We start from the raw sequence: 22,217 nt of genomic DNA, 5'->3' as shown, positions 1-22,217 counted from the left end.
GGGCGCCTCACCCCTTGGGCGTCGCCCCCCTCTAGATGCATCTAGGGGGTCGGCCCCCTCTCCCTTCACCCTATAAATATAGGGGGTGAGAGGGCTGTCGTACCCCTTCCCTAGTGCAGCCCTACCCCTCTCCAACACCTCCTCCCCCTCCGTTGTGCTTGGCGAAGCCTTGTCGGAGAACTGCAAGCTCCACCACCATGCCGTCATGCTGCCGGAGCTCTCCCTTAACTTCTCCTCTCCCCTTGCTCGATCAAGAAGGAGGAGACGTCCCCGGGCTGTACATGTTTTGAATGCGGAGGCGCCGTCCGTTCGGCGCTAGATCGGATCTTCCGTGATTTAAATCGCCGCGAGTCCGACTCCATCATCTGTGTTCCTTGTAACGCTTCCGCTTAGCGATCTTCAAGGGTATGAAGATGCACTCCCTCTTTCTCGTTACTAGCATCTCCTAGATTGGTCTTGGTGACATGTAGGATCTTTATTGAACTATTGCTACATTCCCCAACAATGGCATCATGAGCTAGGTCTATGTGTAGATTCTATGCACGAGTAGAACACAAAGTAGTTGTGGGCGATGATTTGTTCAATTTGCTTACCATTACTAGTATTATCTTGATTCGGCGGCATTGTGGGATGAAGCGGCCCGGACCGGCCTTACACGTACACTTACGTGAGTCTGGTTCCACCGACTGACATGCACTTGATGCATAAGGTGGCTAGCAGGTGTCTGTCTCTCCTACTTTAGTCGGATCGGATTCGATGAAAAGGGTCCTTATGAAGGGTAAATAGAAATTGGCATATCACAGTTGTGGCTTTTGCATAGGCAAGAAATGTTCTTGCTAGAAACCCATAGCAGCCACGTAAAACATGCAACAACAATTAGAGGACGTCTAACTTGTTTTTGCAGGGTATGCTATGTGATGTGATATGGCCAAAAGGATGTGATGAATGATATATGCGATGTATGAGATTGATCATGTTCTTGTAATAGGAATCATGACTTGCATGTCGATGAGTATGACAACCGGCAGGAGCCATAGGAGTTGTCCTAATTTATTGTATGACCTGCGTGTTAATGAAAACGCCATGTGATTACTTTACTTTATTGCTAACTGTTAGCCGTAGTAGTAGAAGTAATAGTTGGCGAGATAACTTCATGAAGACACGATGATGGAGATCATGGTGTCATGCCGGTGACAATGATGATCATGCCGTGCCTCGAAGATGCAGATCAAAGGCGCAAGATGATATTGGCCATGTCATGTCACTTTATGATTTGCATGTGATGTTTGTCATGTTTACATCTTATTTGCTTAGAACGACGGTAGCATAAATTAGATGATCCCTCACTAAAATTTCAAGAAAAGTGTTCCCCCTAATGCACCTTTGCGAAGGTTCGTTGTTTCGAAGAACCACATGATGATCGGGTGTGATAGATTCTAATGTTCGCATACAACGGGTGTAAGCCAGATTTACACATGCAAAACACTTAGGTTGACTTGATGAGCCTAGCATGTACAGACATGGCCTCGGAACACGAGAGACCAAAAGGTTGAACATGAGTCGTATAGTAGATATGATCAACATGAAGATGTTCACCGTTGATGACTAATCCATCTCACGTGATGATCGGACATGGCCTAGTCGATTCGGATCATGTATCACTTAGATGACTAGAGGGATGTCTATCTGAGTGGGAGTACATTAAATAATTTGATTAGATGAACTTAATTATCATGAACTTAGTCTAAGAAGTCTTTACAATATGTCTTGTAGACCAAATGGCCCACGCTAATGTTGCCCTCAACTTCAACGCGTCCCTAGAGAAAACCAAGCTGAAAGACGATGGTAGCAACTATACGGACTGGGTCCGTAACTTGAGGATCATCCTCATAGCTGCCAACAAAGCATATGTCTTTGAAGCACCGCTGGGTGACGCACCCATTTTCCCAGCAACTCAAGACGTTATGAACGCCTGGCAGTCACGTAGTGATGATTACTCCCTGGTTCAGTGCGGCATGCTTTACAGCTTAGAACCAGGGCTCCAAAAGTGTTTTGAGCAGCACGGAGCATATGAGATGTTCCAAGAGCTGAAAATGGTTTTCCAAGCTCATGCCTGGGTCGAGAGATATGAAGTCTCCGACAAGTTCTACAGTTGTAAGATGGAGGAAAACAGTTCTGTCAGCGAGCATATACTCAAAATGTCTGGGTTGCACAACCGCTTGTCTCAGCTGGGAGTTAATCTTCCAGATGACTTGGTCATTGACAGGATCCTCCAATCTCTTCCACCTAGCTACAAGAGCTTTGTGATGAACTACAATATGCAAGGGATGGAGAAGTCCATTCCTGAGTTATATTCAATGCTGAAGTCAGCAGAGGTGGAAATCAAAAAGGAACATAAAGTGTTGATGGTGAATAAAACCACTAGTTTCAAGAAAGGCAAGCGTAAGAAGAACTTCAAGAAGGATAGCAAGGGAGTTACCGCGCCTGGTAAATCAGTTGCTGGGAAGAAGCCAAAGAATGGACCCAAGCCCGAGATTCAGTGCTTTTATTGCAAATGGTCACTGGAAGCGGAACTTCCCCAGGTACTTAGTGGATAAGAAGGCCGGCAACGCCAAAGGTATATATGATATACATGTTATTGATGTGTACCTTACCAGCGTTCGTAGTAGCTTCTGGGTATTCGATACCGGTGCGGTTTCTCATATTTGTAACTCAAAACAGGAGCTGCGGAATAAGCGAAGACTGGTGAAGGACGAGGTGACGATGCGCATCGGGAATGGTTCCAAGGTCGATGTGATCACCGTCGGCATGCTACCTCTACATCTACCTACGGGATTAGTTTTAAACCTCAATAATTGTTATTTAGTGCTAGCTTTGAGAATCAACATTGTATCTGGATCTCGTTTAATGCGAGATGGCTACTCATTTAAATCCGAGAATAATGGTTGTTCCATTTATATGAGAGATATGTTTTATGGTCATGCCCCGCTGGTCAATGGTTTACTTTTGTTTAATCTCGAACGTGATGTTACACATATTCATAGTGTGAATGCCAAAAGATGTAAGGTTGATAATGATAGTCCCACATACTTGTGGCACTGCCGCCTTGGTCACATTGGTGTCAAACGCATGAAGAAACTCCATGCAGATGGACTTTTGGAGTCTCTTGATTATGAATCATTTGACACGTGTGCACCATGTTTCATGGGCAAAATGACCAAGATTCCATTCTCTAGAACAATGGAGCGAGCAACCAACTTATTGGAAATCATACATACTGATGTGTGCGGTCCAATGAGCGTTGAGGCTCGTGGTGGCTATCATTATGTTCTCATCCTAACTGATGACTTAAGTAGATATGGGTATGTCTATTAATGAAACACAAGTCTGAGACCTTTGAAAAGTTCAAGGAATTTCAGAGTGAGGTAGAGAATCAACGTGACAGGAAAATAAAGTTCTTACAATCAGATCGTGGGGGAGAATACTTGAGTCACGAGTTTGGCACGCACCTAAGGAAATGTGGAATTGTTTCACAACTCATGCTGCCTGGAACACCTCAGCGAAATGGTGTGTTCGAACATCGTAATCGCACTCTATTGGATATGGTACGATCTATGATGTCTCTTACTGATTTGCTATCATTTTGGGGATATGCTTTAGAGACTGCCGCATTCACTTTAAATAGGGCTTCGTCAAAATCCATTGAGACGACACCGTATGAATTATGGTTTGGGAAGAAACCTAAGCTTTCGTTTCTGAAAGTTTGGGGATGTGATGCTTATGTCAGGAAACTTCAACCTGAAAAGCTCGAACCCAAGTCGGAAAAATGCGTCTTCATAGGATACCCTAAGGAAACTATTGGGTATACCTTCTACCTCATATCCGAAGGCAAGGTCTTTGTTGCCAAGAATGGATCCTTTCTGGAGAAAGAGTTTCTCTCGAAAGAAGTAAGTCAGAGGAAAGTAGAACTTGATGAGGTAATGTATCTTGAACCGGAGAGTAGCGCAACTCAGGAAGATGTTTCTGTGGTGCCTGCACCGACTAGAGAAGAAGTTAATGATGATGATCATGAAACTTTGGATCAAGTTGCTACTGAACTTCGTAGGTACACAAGGACACGTTCCGCACCAGAGTGGTATGCCAACCTTGTCCTGGAAATCATGTTGTTGGACAACGGTGAACCTTTGAACTATGAAGAAGCGATGGCGGGCCCAGATTCCAACAAATGGCTTGAAGCCATGAAATCCGAGATAGGAATCATGTATGAAAACAAAGTATGGACTTTGGCAGACTTGCCCGATGATCGGCAAGCCACAGAGAATAAATGGTTATTTAAGAAGAAGACTGACACGGAAGGTAATGTGACCATCTATAAGGCTCGTCTTGTCGCTAAGGGTTATCAACAAGTTCAAGGGGTTGACTACGATGAGACCTTCTCACCCGTAGCGAAGCTGAAGTCCGTCCGAATCATGTTAGCAATTGCCACTTTCTATGATTATGATATATGGCAAATGGACGTCAAAACGGCATTCCTTAATGGCTTCCTTAAGGAAGAATTGTATATGATGCAGCCGGAAGGTTTTGTAGATCCTAAGAATGCTGACAAGGTATGCAAGCTCCAGTGCTCCATTTATGGGCTGGTCCTAGCGTCTCGGAGTTGGAACATTCGCTTTGATGAAATGATCAAAGTGTTTGGGTTTATGCAGACTTATGGAGAAGCCTGTGTTTACAAGAAAGTGAGTGGGAGCTCTGTAGCATTTCTCATATTATATGTGGATGACATACTATTGATGGGAAATGATATATAACTTTTTTGTAAAGCATAAAGGCCTACTTGAATAAGTGTTTTTCAATGAAGGACCTTGGAGAATCTGCTTACATGTTAGGCATCAAGATCTATAGAGATAGATCGAAACGCCTCATTGGTCTTTCACAAAGCACATACCTTGACAAGATATTGAAGAAGTTCAATATGGATCAGTCCAAGAAGGGGTTCTTCCCTATATTGCAAGGTGTGAGATTGAGCATGGCTCAATGCCCGACCTCGATGGAAGATAGAGAAAAGATGAGTGTCATCCCCAATACCTCAGCCATAGGGTCTATTATGTGTGCCATGCTGTGTACCAGACCTGATGTGAACATTGCCGTAAGTTTGGTAGGGAGGTCCCAAAGTAATCACGGTATGGAACACTGGACAGCGGTTAAGAATATCCTAAAGTACCTGAAAAGGACTAAGGATATGTTTCTCGTTTATGGAGGTAACAAAGAGCTCGTCGTAAAGGGTTACATCGATGCTAGCTTCGACACAGATCTGGATGACTCCAAGTCAGAAACCGGATACGTGTATATTTTGAATGGTGGGGCAGTCAGCTGGTGCAGTTGCAAGCAAAGCGTCGTGGCGGGATCTACATGTGAAGCGGAGTACATAGTTGCCTCGGAGGCAGCACAGGAAGCAGTCTGGATGAAGGAGTTCATCACCGACCTAGGAGTCATTCCCAATGCGTCGGGTTTGATGACTCTCTTCTGTGACAACACTGGAGCTATTGCCCTTGCCAAGGAGCCCAGGTTTCACAAGAAGACCAGGCATATCAAGCGTCGCTTCAACTCCATTCGTGAATATATTCAAGATGGAGACATAGATATTTTAAAGTGCATACGGATCTGAATGTCGCACATCCGTTGACTAAACCTCCTGCATGAGAAAAACATGATCAACACCAGAACTCTATGGGTGTTCGATTCATCACAATGTAACTAGAGTATTGACTCTAGTGCAAGTGCGAGACTGTTCGAAATATGCCCTAGAGGCAATAATAAAGTGGTTATTATTATATTTCCTTATTCATGATGATTGTCTATTATTCATGCTATAAGTGTATTGACCGGAAATCGTAATACACGTGTGAATACATAGATCCTAATATGTCCCTAGTAAGCCTCTAATTGACTAGCTCGTTGATCAATAGATGGTCATGGTTTCCTGACCATGGACATTAGATGTCGTTGATAACGGGATCACATCAAGCATAGCACAAGATCGTATAGTTCATTTGCTAAAAGATTTTCTAATGTCAAGTATCATTTCCTTAGACCATGAGATTGTGCAACTCCCGGATACCATAGGAATTCTTTGGGTGTACCAAACGTCACAACGTAACTGGATGGCTATAAAGGTGCACTACAGGTATCTCCGAAAGTGACTGTTGGGTTGGCATGAATTGAGACTCGGATTTGTCACTCCGTATAACGGAGAGGTATCTCTGGGCCCACTTTGATAATGCATCATCATAACGGGCTCAATGTGACTAAGGAGTTGGTCACGGGATCATGCATTATGGAACGAATAAAGAGACTTGCCAATAACGAGATTGAACGAGGTATAGAGATACCGACGATCGAATCTCGGGCAGGTAACATACCGATAGACAAAGGGAATTGTATACGGGATTGATTGAATCCTCGACATCATGGTTCATCCGATGAGATCATCGTGGAACATGTGGGAGCCAACATGGGTATCTAGATCCCACTGTTGGTTATTGGCTGCGAGATGTCTCGGTCATGTCTGCATGGTTCCCGAACCCGTAGGGTCTACACACTTACGGTTCGGTGACGCTAGAGTTGTTATGGGAAATTGGATGCGGTTATCAAAGGTTGTTTGGAGTCCCAGATGAGATCCCGGATGTCACGAGGAGTTCCGGAATGGTACGGAGGTGAAGAATTATATATGGGAAGTCCAGTTTCAGTCGCCGGAATAATTTCGAAGGTTATCGGTATTGTACCAGGACCACCGAAAGGTGTTCGGGGGTCCACCGGGTGGGGCCACCTGCCCCAGTGGGCCAAGTGGGATGAACAAGGGTGGGAACCAGCCCCCTAGTGGGGTGGTGCACCCCTCAAGGGCCCATGGCTCCTAGGGTTGAAAACCCTAGGGGGTGGGGGCGCCTCCCACTTAACTTGGGGGGCAAGTCCCCCCCCTTGGTCTCCCCCCCCCCTCTAGATGCATCTAGGAGGGGCCGTCCGTCGGTGTCAAAACCGGCGGATCTCGGGTAGGGGGTCCCGAACTGTGCGTCTAAGGTTGATGGTAACAGGAGACATGGGACACAAAGTTTTACCCAGGTTCGGGTCCTCTCGAAGGAGGTAATACCCTACGTCCTGCTTGAATTATATTGATGAGTATGAGGATTACAGGAGTTGATCTACCACGAAATCGTAATGGCTAAACCCTAGAAGTCTAGCCTGTCAGATTATGATTGCCCCTACGGACTAAACCCTCCGGTTTATATAGACACCGGAGGGTACTAAGGTTGTACAAAGTGGGTACAGAGAAAGGAATCTTCTTATCCGAATGTCAGGCTTGCCATCCACTCCAAGGAGAGTCCCATCCAGACACGGGAGAGAGTATTCGTCTTGTATCTTCACGGCCCAATAGTCTGGCCCATGTTACACAGGTCGGACGCCCGAGGACCCCTTAATCCAGGACTCCCTCAGTAGCCCCCGAACCAGGCTTCAATGACGATGTGTCCGGCGCGCTGATAGTCTTCGGCATTGCAAGGCGGGTTCCTCCTCTGAACACTTCAAAGCGTCTGATCCGAAGAGTCATATTCGGCTTTCCATTTAATGTCGTACCCATTGGCTTCTGTGCCTCCACCGCTTCGGCTTCCACGTGTCGATTGAACACGAAAGGTTAGCATCTTTTTTGCAGATAACACCCTGGCCATGTAAGAAGGGTGTCTATATAAGGGGACTGGATCTCAGTCCATTCCACATCGAACGGAAAAATCCTTAGAGCTTGCTAGGAGAAACCATTCCATCATGGCTAGCATTCCCAGTTCTTCCTCCCGCCCCCATGGCTCTGAAAAAGGCGATTGGGAGAGATGTTATATATCCCATGAGCAGTTGGTAAAGCTTCAAACACAGGGATTCCTTCCCCCCGCGGATCTGGTCCCTGTTCGAGCAGGGTTGACCTCCTACACAGGCGAAGTTCTGGAAGAAAATTTCCCCAATCCAACCAGGGGGGAACGGGTGTGCTTCGTGTCTTACTTGTTGACAGGTGTCGGGTTTCCAACCCACCATTTCCTCCGTGGACTCCTGGAGTATTATGGCCTCCAATTGCACAACCTCACGCCGGCCTTTATCCTGCACATCGCGGGTTTTGTTGCCCTATGCGAGCTTTTCCTGGGCTGTGAATCCCACTTTGATTTGTGGAGGAAGCTATTCTGCCTCGTCCCTCGCAACTGAGAGGGGTTGATATTTGAGGTGGACGGCGCCGAAGTATGGCACATAGCCTGGACCAGATACCTATCCAGTACGCCGAAGGAGGCGCCCGAAGAATGGCCCTCACAATGGTTCGATATTGAAGATGTTGCTCTCCCCGACCCAGTTCGAATGGGTCTTCCTGAATTTTCAAATGCTCCGTTGAAGAAATGTCACAGCTGGTGCCCTCGGAGCCTTGAGGAGGAATATAGCACGGAAGTCCGTCAATTGATGGGCAAGATCAAGGTCAAAAAAATTGATGGGCAAGATAAAGACACTCGCCCAGTACGGATTATCAATAATCAAGGTGATGGAGACTTCCATAGTGTGGGGGGTCTAGCCACTCCAATACCGAGGGCTTCCCATGTGGCACTATAATGGGGAGGATGACGCCTCACGCTGCGGTCGGAAGGGTCCGGACACCCCCGCCACTTTGGTCAAAATATTGGCCGAACTTTACAAAGGGGAGAAAGAGGAGTTCACTCATCTTAAACGTCGAGATCGATTTTCCATGTACAATCCTCCGAGCTGGGTGAGCTTTAATCCCACCACTTTACTTAATCATCTCCCTGAATCACTTTTAATGGACATTAACCCAACTATTTGTAATAGGAATGGCGGAAGGATACCGAGGGGATCCATAACCCCGCCCCGCAGCCAGAGGATCACAACTGGGACCTTGACCCTAGATTCAAAGAGGATCCGGACATATTTGTGGAGCTCGAGGAGGGAGTATTCTACCAGGCGAGCTATGATGGCACCGTAGTGCCAATCGTGGCCAACTATCCCGGTCTCCTTCCTGCCTCACATGTAAGTAATCAAGAGACACCTTCTTTGAAAGAGCTTCCTCATTATGCCTCACCCACCGCACTATTTCGTGCTCCAAAGGGGAGGCGCTCGACGCCACAACATGCACCGGAGGCATCTCCTAGGAGAGCGGTGCCCGTGCCAAGCAAATCTTCGAAGAGAAAGGCGAACGACAATACAGCAGAACCTTCATAAAAGAGGTATGGCTTTCTTTTTAAATATGCCTCCTGGTCGTCATATCAAACCTTGACATTATCCGCTGCATTTTATCAGGAAGAGCGTCCGCCGGACTATGTCTGGGGATCCTGCCGGTCGCGCCTCCACTAGTCAGATTCCAGACCCTGCCCTAAGGACGGGGGCTGACATAGGAGTGGCACCGGACTGTCCTTCCGCAGATGATTCGGATGATATGTCCGTCACAAACTCTGAAGTGGAGAGTGCCATGAATCATCGGTGCCGAAGGGCCGCTCTCCGCGACCCCGATTTTTCAAAAGAGACATTCAATGCCTTCAACTCGGCCGATGCATACATCTGAGCTGCTCGGGATGGACTTGCCAGAGGCACGGACCAGCATTTAAAAGATATGCGGGTAAGTGTAGATTTAATACTCATATACTAGTAGCCCCCGAGACTTGAAGCAATTGATACAACTGATTTAAGGATCATTGTATGATCAGGTACTCATGGATAAAAATAGCATGTTGTCTCAAGAGCTGAAAAAGTGTCAGACCCAGCTAGCTGCGGCTACCGCCGAATTGGAGAAATCCAAGGGGGCACCGCCTGGTAATGTTTCCCCTCATCAGAAAAAAGTGTAATCATATACCTGTAATATTAATACTTTTGTGTTTCCGCTGACAGGATCAGTAGATCAACTGAGGGAAAAACTAAAAATCGCCCAGGCTGGTGAACAGGAGGCCAAAAGGCAACATGCGGCAGGAGAACGTGTGCTGACGCGTGTTAGGGATGAAAAGAACAAGCTGCAGGATTCCAATACCCTGTTGGGTGAAGAACTAAAAGACGTGCAAGCCCAGCTAGCTGACGCCATTAAAGAGAATAGGAGGCTACAAGGTGTCATATTCAGTATGTTTTTGACCTCACCTATATGCATTTCAGCGAAGAAATGATCTGACAGATTTATGTCTGCAGGTATGTTGACTGGCCGTCCCGAAGAGGAAATGTCTGGCTCTCAAGGCGACCTTCTGCAAGAGCTGTCCCAATTGCACGAGCGATCTCGGAAAGCAATGCGGAGCATTGCCAAAGCTTTGTGGTCGTCCGCTTATACTCCAGGAAGTATGGAGGAGCTTGTGGTCGGTGTCAAAACCGGCGGATCTCGGGTAGGGGGTCCCGAACTGTGGGTCTAGGTCGGATGGTAACAAGAGGCAGGGGGCACGATGTTTCACCCAGGTATGGGCCCTCTTGATGGAGGTAAAACCCTACGTCCTGCTTGATTAATATTGATGATATGGGTAGTACAAGAATAGATCTACCACGAGATCAGAGAGGCTAAACCCTAAAAGCTAGCCCATGGTATGATTGTTGTCCGTCCTACGGACTAAAACTCTCCAGTCTATATAGACACCAGAGAGGGCTAGGGTTACACAGACACGGTTACAATGGTAGGAGATCTACATATCCGTATCACCAAGCTTGCCTTCCACGCCAAGGAAAGTCCCTTTCGGACGTGGGACGAAGTCTTCAATCTTGTATCTTCATAGTCCAGGAGTCCGGCCGAAGGAATAGTCCGTCCATCCGGACACCCCCCTAATCCAGGACTCCCTCGGTAGCCCCTGAACCAGGCTTCAATGCCGACGAGTCCGGCGCGCAGATTGTCTTCGGCATTGCAAGGCGGGTTCCTCCTCCAAGTACTTCATAGAAGATTTTGAACACAAAGGTAGTGTTCGGCTCTGCAAAATAAGTTTCCACATATTGCCATAGAGAGAATAATATTTACACAAATCTAATCTGCTGACGTATTCCATAGCATGACATCACACGATGGCCCAGTCTTTATTCGAATCGTTTTACTGTCCCACCTCAGCGCGTTTAGCGAGGCGGTTTCCTTGGCACATCTTGTTAAAGCAGAGATCGTGTCCCCTTATTCTGGGATTCTCATCAATACGGGTGTGGGTAACCCAACCGCGCCATTAACTATGGCGCTTGGGAGATAAGCGAGTTTTACCAGGTTGGTGGGGGCGCATAGTCGTGTCCGTCCATATAAGGGGATAAGGATCCACCTTTTCATCCACGCCTTCTTCCTCCTTTGCCTATCCATTTCCGTGCACTCGAGCTCCAGCGCCCAAGTCCGCACACCCCACCTCAACCTTCTCTAGCCATGTCCGGAGCAGGAGGCAAGTGGATGGTCTCCTCCGTCACGAAGGGACACATCAAAAAACTGAGGAAGGCCGGATACTTGTCTAACGACATTGCGCACCGGCTTCCCGAAGAGGGGCAGCTCATCCCCACCCCTAGGCCCCATGAGAGGGTGGTGTTCCTCCCCCATTTCCTCCGCGGACTGGGCTTCCTTGTCCACCCATTTGTCCGGGGGCTCATGTTCTACTATGTCCTGGATTTCCACGATCTGGCCCCGAACTTTGTCCTTAATATCTCGGTGTTTATTGTCGTGTGCGAGGCTTTCTTCTGCATCCGCCCCCATTTCGGCCTATGGCTCAAGACTTTCAATGTCAAGCCGAAGGTGGTGCGCGGCACTCAGGCGGAGTGTGGAGGCTCCATGGTGGGCAAGATGCCCAATGTCCTATGGCCCGAGGGCTCCTTCGTGGAGTCTCTAAAGGGGTGGCAATCGGGGTGGTTTTACATCACCGAGCCGCGCAACCCTGAATGGGTCGCAGCCCCCGAGTTCTGATCCGGACCCCCTACGCGGCTCACCTCCTGGAAAGAGACGGGCCTGTCGTGGGGTAAAGAAGGAGAGCTGACCGGACTCCAAACATGCGTCCAAACCCTGGTGGACAAGAAGCTCAAACTTGTCAACGTAGTCCAGGTTATGCTCATCCGCCGGATCCTCCCGTGTCAACAACGGGCTTTCAACCTGTGGGAGTTCGGCCCGACGCAGCATCGAACCCTAAGCAGGCTCTTCGACATAACGTACGAAGATGCCTGGAAGGTGCTTTTCAAGGGTGCCGAGGCCCCCGCATCTGCTACTGAGGATTGCGGATTCAGCACGCAGCGTCGCGCTCATGTGGTAAGCTGTCTTTACCTTTTACAGGGTATTAGTTTTTCATAGTTTAACTCCATGCGGTATCTTAAGCTCCCTTACCTTTGACAGGATTGGCAGGAGACGTCCGGACAGATCAACTGTCCGGCTCCTTTGCCCGAAGGCCCAGCGGACGCTCGCTTGGCGAAGCTGCTGGTTCCGGCACCCTATGTGGTGCTGGAGAAGAAGGCCAAGAAGAAGGCCACGGTGACTCGGAAGAGTGCCCGGCGCCTGGGGGTGTCGGATTCATCATCCGATGACTCCGAGACGCACTCCTCCTGTGAAGACGAGGAGGAGGAAGAAGAGACCTCTCCCCCTCCAGCGGGGGGAGAGAAGAAAAGGAAGGCCGCCCCAACTGGGGAGGCCGAAGGGTCCAAGAAGGGGAAAACCCTTCCTCCGGACGGTTCCACCAACACCGACGACGGCGAAGAGGAGTGGCCGCACAGGGCCAAGCCCCTGGCGAGATCGTAAGTGTCCGGATACCAGAATGATTCATAGTATTCTTACATTGCACAGCTTTTCCTTATGTCAAACATGTTTATGCAGTCCACCCAAAGACCGGCTCGACATGTCGTCGAGTGGTTCCCTGGACTCGTCGGATGTGAATTCGCTTCTGACGGATACCTCCCCCCACCCTATGAACGACGCCGAGGTGCTGTCCCAACAGGTTCCAAGCCAGGAGGAGGTGGTCCTGGAGGCGCCGCAAGGCGACCTCCCGGACTCCAGGCGCAAAGGGGATAAAACCCCCAAGGGCTCCGAGTCCGGCCTTGAGCCGGACACCGCGCCGGAACCTTCAATGGTTCCGGACTCCAGTAGGCGGCCTCCTTCCAAGAGGAGCGAGCCTACCGAGCCGGTGACCTCCGTCCAACCGGAGGCACCGGACAATTTGCTGGAGACGCTTAACGGCGCCTCCATCGACGAGGAGCACCGCACTATTATGAGTGCGGTGATCCAGAAGGTTCAGTCCGCCAAGAGTGGACTGACTGAAGCCTGTGCCAGCCTTCTAACAGGCTTTGAGGTAGGTAAAGAATATGTAAAAATATTACTGCATAGACAGTAGCCCCTGATGCTTTGTTCGGTGTTCGGAAAGAAAAGCCGAATAGAGGATCTAGTAACATTCACAGGAGTCTAACATAATCAAGTCAATATGCGTATGCAGGCTTCGCTGCTGGCCTCCTCCATACTGTCTGCGGAGGTGGATACGCTGAAGCAAAACCTCGCGCGGTCCGAGAACGAGCTCGGCCATGCCAAGAGGCAACTCGAGGAGAAGGAAGATAAGTAATACCTTGCGCAATTATATAGAGAAGATGTGGTTACAAAAAATGACAGGATCAACATGCTATTATAGGGGCCATGACCGAGGTGGCAACCCTTAAGCAAGCGCTGTCCGAGGCCGAAAACAGGGTGGCCCCGGAGCGCACGGAGAGAGAGAAGCAGGAGGCGCGGGTGGAGGAGGTGTAGAAAGAGCTCCGGGCTCTCGTGAAAAAATACGAGAGTTTGGAGCTTGACTCAAAGACGCAAGCGTCCGAGCTTGCGGCAGCCCTCAAAAGCACAAAGTCTGCAAAGGCCGAAGCCCAGAAATCCCTCAAAGAAATTGACGCGATGAAGAAGATAGTGGCGGGTAAGGCATTCATTATGCAAAGCAAGCATGTGAAAGTGAACTACTTATTACTTACCTGAGTCCGGAGCTCTCCAGGAGCGTTTGCAGATTTGCCCCGCAGTGCGTCGAATGCCGCCACCTACTACCGAGCCGAAGAGGGGAGCTCGACGGAGAAGGTGTTCTGGTCTCAGTATGCTGAGGCCGGACACCTGGTGCCTTTGAGCGACCAGCTGAAGCAAATGGTCGAGCTCCACAAGGTTGCCGAACAGGTCATAAAGGGCCTCATAGTTCGGCTGTGGCCAGGAGAGGCTTTGCTTGGGAGCTACTTCGGGCTGGTGAGGCGGCTGGTGGATGCCTGTCCATGGCTTGAATAAATCAAGCGCTCCGTCTGCATCAAAGGTGCCCGTAGGGCGCTTGCCCGTGCTAAAGTGCACTGGGGCAAGATGGATGTGAAGAAGCTGGTGAAGGACGGGCCGCCGCCGGGCAAGGAGCATCGCGTCCCGGATGCGTATTATGAGGGCGTCCTGAAGGGTGCTCGCCTTATAGCGGATGAATGCCCCAAGGATGTAATTTTCGAGTAAACTTGCATTTGTGATCCTGTATGCTGAAAACTTGTTCATATGCGCTAAGCAACGCTTTTGAATTTAAAATATTACCTTCTGTGCGGCCGTTTATCAAATTTGAGAGATGGCGAGTCGTCGGCTTCTGCCCCCATGGCACGAGTGCTGGGGTGTTCGGGATAAACATGAGCGCTCTTTTTCCCATTCTTGGGTCCTTCGAGGGGGGCGCTCAACACAACGAACAAGGCAATCGAACTATAATGCTTGAACACTCTCACTTAGCCATAGAATTCTATAATTTAAATTTCGGCAAAGCCCCTAGTGTTCGGAAGACCGAGTTCGAGGCGCTATCCACGCCTAGGCCGGACAAAGCCGACTCCTCGCTCTAAGCGGCATAAGTCTTTAGGGACTCGAAAACCTCTCGAACAGCGACCAGCTCTCGCCTCATCATGACGGTCAGTTTTAGCTTTCTCTACTGAGGTGCTTAGCCCAGCTCAACTGGGGCACAATCGCAGTAGTTCTCCTAGTGCTACCTTAGCCGATATAACGGAATGTAAGGTACCAAAACATAGGAGCCGGGCAAACCCAACATTTGACCCAAGACATGATTCGGAGTCGATGCATATAATGCTATAAGTTCGGGGTGCCGCACTTGTGAAAGTGTTCAGACTTCTCATGCCGTACTGTGGGGTACTTAAGCCCCTGGTGTATTGGCTGTACCAAAGTGTACGGGTGCAACATGTCATTAATGAACATATATTCGTAAAAAAGAGGTAATGCAATAATAGACGGAAGCTATGCATTGTTTATTTAAAAAAGCTGCGATCAAAGCAGAATGATACAAATAGTGCGATAAGCAAAAGATGGGACTATCAAATATGTCCTTTCCAGAGGCGAGGTGCGGAATGTTATGCGAAACAGGTATACTGCTTGTTATAGAGACCACCTTAGAGTTCCATAGTGCGGCGTAGCTTTCTGCTTCCCTGGTTGTATCATTTGTGCGGCAATTGTACTGCCGGACAAGCCTTTCGAAGAATGGAGTCCTGAAAATAAGAGAAAATTAAGAAATCGACAGCCCCTAGTGTGGTTTAAGCCGCGTTTCGGGCGTGCTGTGATGGTGCCCCTCCCCCTGTGCCCATGGTATTTCTAGAGCGTAGTTATGTACGCGCAACACTGGTTTCGCAAGTTCGCGATGGCTGGGGTTGGGGCCGCATTGCTACGCTTGCTCGGAATGTGCCAGGCGGTCTTGTTGTAGGTTACTCCGGGCGCGCTTGACGGTGTCCGGACGTTTAATGGCCGGACTGGAGAATTGCCTTGAGAGGCTACTTTGTACTTCCGCTGCGATAGCCGCCGTATGCTCATCCGTTTGGAGAGAGCGTTCGGTGTTTCCATTGACCATGATGACGCCTCGAGGGCCTGGCATCTTGAGCTTGAGGTATGCGTAGTGCAGCACCGCATTGAACTTGGCAAATGCGGTTCGCCCGAGCAGTGCGTGATAGACACTGCGGAACGGGACTATATCAAAGATTAACTCCTCGCTTCAGAAATTATCCGGAGATCCGAAGTCCACTTCAAGTGTAACTGAGCCTGTACAGTTGGCTTCTACACCTGGTATGACGCCTTTAAAGGTCGTTCTAGTGGGTTTAATCCTCGAGGGATCGATGCCCATTTTCTGCACTGTATCCTGATAAAGCAGGTTTAGGCTGCTGCCGCCGTCCATAAGGACTCTAGTGAGGTGAAATCCGTCAATAATTGGGTCTAGAACCAATGCGGTGAATCCGCTATGACGGATGCTAGTGGGGTGGTCCCTTCGATCAAAAGTGATCGGGCAGGAAGACCATGGGTTGAACTTTGGGGCAACTGGCTCCATCGCGTATACGTCCCTTAACACACGCTTCCGCTCCCTCTTGGGGACGTGGGTTGCGTATATCATGTTCACTGTCCGCACTTGTGGGGGAAAACCTTTCTGTCCGCTGTTGTTCGGCGGCCGGGGCTCCTCCTCGTCATTGCTATGCAGCCCCTTGTCTCTGCTTTCGGCATTTAACTTGCATGCCTGCTTGAACACCCAACAATCCCTGTTGGTGTGATTGGCTGGTTTTTCAGGGGTGCCATGTATCTGGCATGAGTGGTCGAGTATTCGGTCCAAACTGGACGGGCCCGGAGTGTTTCTTTTGAATGGCTTTTTCCGTTGACCGGGTTTAGAGCCTTTGAATCCGGCATTAACTGTCGTATCCTTAGTATTGTCGCCATTAATGCGGCGCTTTTGCTTGTTGCGACGCGACCTGCCACCGCTGTCCTTGATATCCGAATTACCAGGGCTCTTGGTCATGTTATTGCTGCGAGCTAGCCAGCTGTCTTCTCCCGCGCAAAAGCGGGTCATAAGTGTCGTGAGGGCTGCCATAGATTTTGGCTTTTCCTGTCCTAGGTGCCGTGCAAGCCACTCGTCGCGGATGTTATGCTTGAAGGCTGCTAGGGCCTCTGCGTCCGGACAGTCGACAATTTGATTTCTCTTGGTTAGGAACCGTGTCCAGAATTGTCTGGCCGATTCCTCTGGCTGATGAATTATGTGGCTTACGTCATCGGCATCTGGTGGTCGCACATAAGTGCCCTGGAAATTATCGAGGAATGCGGCTTCCAGGTCCTCCCAACAACCAACTGATTCTGCTGGCAAGCTATTGAGCCAATGCTGAGCTGGTCCTTTAAGCTTGAGTGGGAGGTATTTGATGGCGTGTAGGTCATCACCGCGGGCCATGTGGATATGAAGGAGATAGTCCTCGATCCATACCGCAGGATCTGTTGTGCCATCATATGATTCAATGTTCACGGGTTTGAAACCCTCGGGGATTTGATGATCCAACTTCATCTGTGAAGCATAGTGGGTGTGCGGCGCCTCTGTATTGGGCTACATCACGACGCAGCTCAAACGAGCTTTGTCTACTGTGTTCTGCCCGGCCGGATTTACTGTATCCGGCGTGACGAGTACCGTCTCGTGCCGTGGGGCACCCACATGATCCATAGATCGATCTTGTTTGCCTTGCCTTATCCTCCAATATATCTCGCAGGTCTGGCGCATTTTCCCATGTCTTGGTAGTTTTTGAGCGGCGCCGGGGTGCGGCTTGAGTGGAGGGTCGAGAGGATTCTCTGTCGCGGCCACGGGGTGGCCGGTCGGCCGCATCATGCGCTGGTGATGTAGGTTTAGGTGCTTCCTCCTCTAATTGGGGTAGCAACCAGCGCTTTGGGTAGCTCTTGGAGGGGCGTTCGAGTTCATACTCTTCGGCCGCAAGGACTTCAGTCCATCTGTCGGCTAGCAAATCTTGATCAGCTCTAAGCTGTTGCTGTTTTTTCTTGAGGCTGCTCGCCGTGGCCATAAGCCTGCGTTTGAAACGCTCTTGTTCGACGAGATCCTCCGGCACGACAAATTCATCGTCGTCGAGGCTTGCCTCGTCTTCAGAGGGAGGCATATAATTATCGTCCTCGACCTCTTTGTCTGCCGCTCCCTCATGAGGGCTGGCTTCTCTATCCTCCTGTGTTGAATCTTGCTGGAGGTGGTTGTCTTCGGCACTGTCCAGGGTGTTATTATACCCTGTGCCGGAATCACCGTTTTTATTTTGGCGGGATTTAGAGCGGCGCCACTGACGCCGGCGCTTAGGCTGCTTCTTGGAGCGGTCATCCTCCATTGTTCCATCGCCAGTGCCTTCTTTTGGGGTGTCCACCATGTATATATCATACGACGAGGTGGCTTTCCAGTGCTCTATAGGCGCTGGTTCTTGATCGTCTCGTGCATCGGCGTCCATACCATCGATGTCTTCGGAGTCGAAGTCGAGCATGTTGGTTAAATCATCGACAGTGGCTATGAAGTGGGTGGTGGGTGGGCTTTGAATTTCATCATCATCCGCATCCCAACCTTGCCGACCATAGTCCGGCCAGGGCTCTCCTAACAGAGAGAGAGACTTTAGTGAATTCAGAATATCGCCGAAGGGCGAGTGCTGAAAGATGTCCGCGGCGGTGAACTCCATGATCGGCGCCCAATCAGGTTCGATCGGTCGGGGCGCAGAGGGCTCAGAGCCCGGAGAGGAGTCCGGATCCTTGGAGTCACGGGCTTCGCAGAGAATAGGGCTGGTGTTCGGCTTGATCGCCATAGAGATTGCAGCCCCCGAGGTGGTGTCTAACCACCCATCCTTGGTTGGTGTGATCGGCTCCGAGCTAGGGGTCGGAGCGGACACGGGTGCGGCCTCCAGGGCACTGTTCGGCGGTAGAGCTAAATCATGCCCATCGTGACAGTGTGGCGCGCTCAGCTGTGGCTTGAATCCATCGAAGATTAAGTCTCCGTGGATGTCGGTCGTGTAGTTCAAACTTCCAAATCTGACCTGACGGCCAGGGGCGTGGCTTTCGATCTGCTCCAGATGACCAAGCGAATTGGCCTGTAGTGCAAAGCCGCCGAATACGAAGATCTGCCCGGGGAGAAAAGTCTCACCCTGGATCGCATCGTTGTTGATGATCGGAGAAGCCATCGGGCCTAAAAGTGACGACACAGAGGAACTCTCAATGAAAGCACCAATGTCGGTGTCAAAACCGGCGGATCTCGGGTAGGGGGTCCTGAACTGTGCTTCTAGGTCGGATGGTAACAGGAGGCAGGGGACACGATGTTTTACCCAAGTTCGGGCCCTATTGATGGAGATAAAACCCTACGTCCTGCTTGATTAATATTAATGATATGGGTAGTACAAGAGTAGATCTACCACGAGATCAGAGAGGCTAAACCCTAAAAGCTATCCTATGGTATGATTGTTGTCCGTCCTACGGACTAAAACTCTCCGGTTTATATAGACACCAGAGAGGGCTAGGGTTACACAGAGTCGGTTACAATGGTAGGAGATCTACATATCCGTATCGCCAAGCTTGCCTTCCATGCCAAGGAAAGTCCCTTCTGGACGCGGGACGAAGTCTTCAATCTTGTATCTTCATAGTCCAGGAATCCGGCCGAAGGTAAAGTCCGGCCATCCGGACACCCCCTAATCCAGGACTCCCTCACTTGTGAAGTTATTCTAGCGAGCTCGGCGGCGCTTCCAATTATGGAAGATATCAGCCTGCCGAGAAGGTGCGCGAGAGGCCTGGGCCGTTGTAAAAACACGGTACATGAAGCTCGTTCCGAATCATATGGCACGGGTCGAACCTAAGGGGTTAGATGGAAAAGAAATTCCAGTTAGTTTGGTATATGACCAAGTAAAGGTAGCCGCCGAATATTCCCAACAAGATTGTAAGCTAGACAGCCTATTAGACAACATAGAGGAAGAAGTTTTTGAGTCCAAATGACTATGTACTTCAAGTGACAAATTTGTCACTAGCCGGATTGTAAAATGATTGTCATGGCAAACCTTTTTGCTTCAACCTCTAGACTCGAAGGTTCGGAGTGTTTCCGAATACCTACTCAGTAATATAAACTAGGGCATGCGTGGAAACCAGGCGTAGGGGTCATAATTTCTTGAATAGACAAGTTGTATCGGGCTAGCTATCTTATATTACATGTTGGTTGTAAGAAACATCTTCCAGGGTGAATAGTTCCATTAAGGGTTCCTTTCCCTGGGCGGATATGCGTTAGTATGCATGTCCGAACTATGATTGAAAAATCATAGTATACGTAACATCCGGGGGGTCATGGTGTGATGAAGGTAAAACGTCGTTAGTCCGCCGATCGAATATTCCCTTAAGAATACTAGCTTTCGGCTTCACCCAGTTTGAGCTACACGTCCGGATGACCCGGCAGTAGCAATCACAGAGGTGCTCCCTTGTAGCGACCCGACCTCAGATGGTCAAGTCTCTGTGCTTCAGTGTCATCCCTGGATCGGTAATGCTGACACACACAGTACTCGAAGGATTTATAACAGAGTAGCAATCACACACTTATTACATTGAATGTCTCCAAAGAGAACTTATTACAAGAATATGGCTTAAGGCCATCTAATGCGATAACAGCGGAAGGCTTGGAAGATAAGGTGAGTCCATCAACTCCAACGGCATAGCTGAGCTGCACGGCGACGACCTAACGTACCTTACACCTCGTCGGAAAAGTCTGCCACATAATACGTTGCAGCCCGAAAACGGGTCAGCACATGGAATATGCTGGCAATATAACACAATAGAGCAGAAACGGAATAATGCTATCACTACATGCATATTTGGCTGGTGGAAAGCTCTATGGTTATAGTTTTGCGAAAAGCCAATTTTTTCCTACAACAAAGGAATAGATTTTAATTTAACTATCATGGTGGTTGAAACATCATTGAGAAGGTAACCCCAACTCAATCCCAATTAAAGTGATTAACAACCCAACAGTATTAATTAAACATGGTGAGATACATGTGATAACCCAAGTACTAGATACTCAAGAATTGTCCATAACCGGGGACACGGCTAACCATGATTAGATTGTACACTCTGCAGAGGTTTGCGCACTTTTCCCCACAAGACTCAATCGCCTCCATTAGATTTCTCACACTACATGGTGTTTGAGAAACGGATGACCGAGACATAGTCTTTCGAAAACGTTAACTCTCTACTCCGGGTAGACCATACCGAACCTACAAAACCCACTACCTGCTGATCTACCTCTTCAAGAGCTTCACGTAACTTACTCAACTATGCTAGAGCCCATAATAGATTGTGGCTGCACACGGAAGTTTCTAGCATGAATCATCTCAGTTCCCTTTGAGCCTGGGTGCCGGTCCATAGGAAGATCACACGGGTACCCCGGGATTTCCAAAAAAATATAGACGACACTGGGTTCCCCAGGTGCCTCAGTCCACCCAGTTGTTTGATTAAGTTGCCACCTTAAGTTGAACCATTAATTAACAATCTCTCATCTGACATGAATTTCACTCAAACCCAAACACGTCTACGAGCATAGCATAGCAATATAAGCAATACGTAAACGTAACTCTCAAGGGTTTGAATATAACAGGGCAATAGGTTCTACCTCAGCAACTACTTCCCAACCCACAAGTTAATGACATCCTAATCATGCAATGTTTGAGGGTTGGAACTAATGCATAAAAACTGGGTAATAATGGGATATGATCAAAGTGTTACTTGCCTTGCTGACGATCCGCGAATCCTGGAGACTCGTAGTAACATGCTTCGCACTCCGGGAATTCTATCGCAAGCAAACAATAACATACATAAGTAACAAGCAACGATGGACAAACAAAACTCAAATAAGAGAGGTTGACCAGAAACTTTAACTTAAGAACTCCGATACGCAAAAAGAATCAAATCAAACGGAGCATCGAAAGTCAAACGGTGAAAGAAAGAAGCTTCGTTTACTAATATGAAACTAGGTCAAATTGTATATTAGCAAAAACTTGTTTGAGTTGATTAAACGGAAAGAGGGTTTCGAGACGAAACTCCAGACGCTTGAGTCGCCTGATTCCGATAAACGAGCGAAAAGATAAACAAAATCTAAGATCGGATCAGAAATCGCGATCAGAGAAAATCGCGGAATAAATCCGATAAAAGAAAACTCACCAAGAGACTAACGAACGAGCGTTCGTTAGTTGTAACTAACGGGCGAGGAACCGTTCGTTAAAACGAACGTTCGAACGAACGTCCGCTAACTAGAAGAACCGAAAAGAAAAAACCGGCGAATCCAAAAAAACGGATTTAGGGTTTCTAAAAAAATCGAAGAATCTTTAAAAAAACCGGTGGCGGCTACCTCCGGCGAGAGGTCCGGCGAGGCGAGGCAGCGGCGGGCGGCGGCTTGCGAGGCGGCGGCGCTGGTGGCGGCGCGAGCTGC

Source organism: Triticum aestivum, chromosome 1A (assembly GCF_018294505.1).
Source record: "Triticum aestivum cultivar Chinese Spring chromosome 1A, IWGSC CS RefSeq v2.1, whole genome shotgun sequence".
Lineage (NCBI taxonomy): Eukaryota > Viridiplantae > Streptophyta > Magnoliopsida > Poales > Poaceae > Triticum > Triticum aestivum.
Note: the sequence above shows the minus strand (reverse complement) of the source record.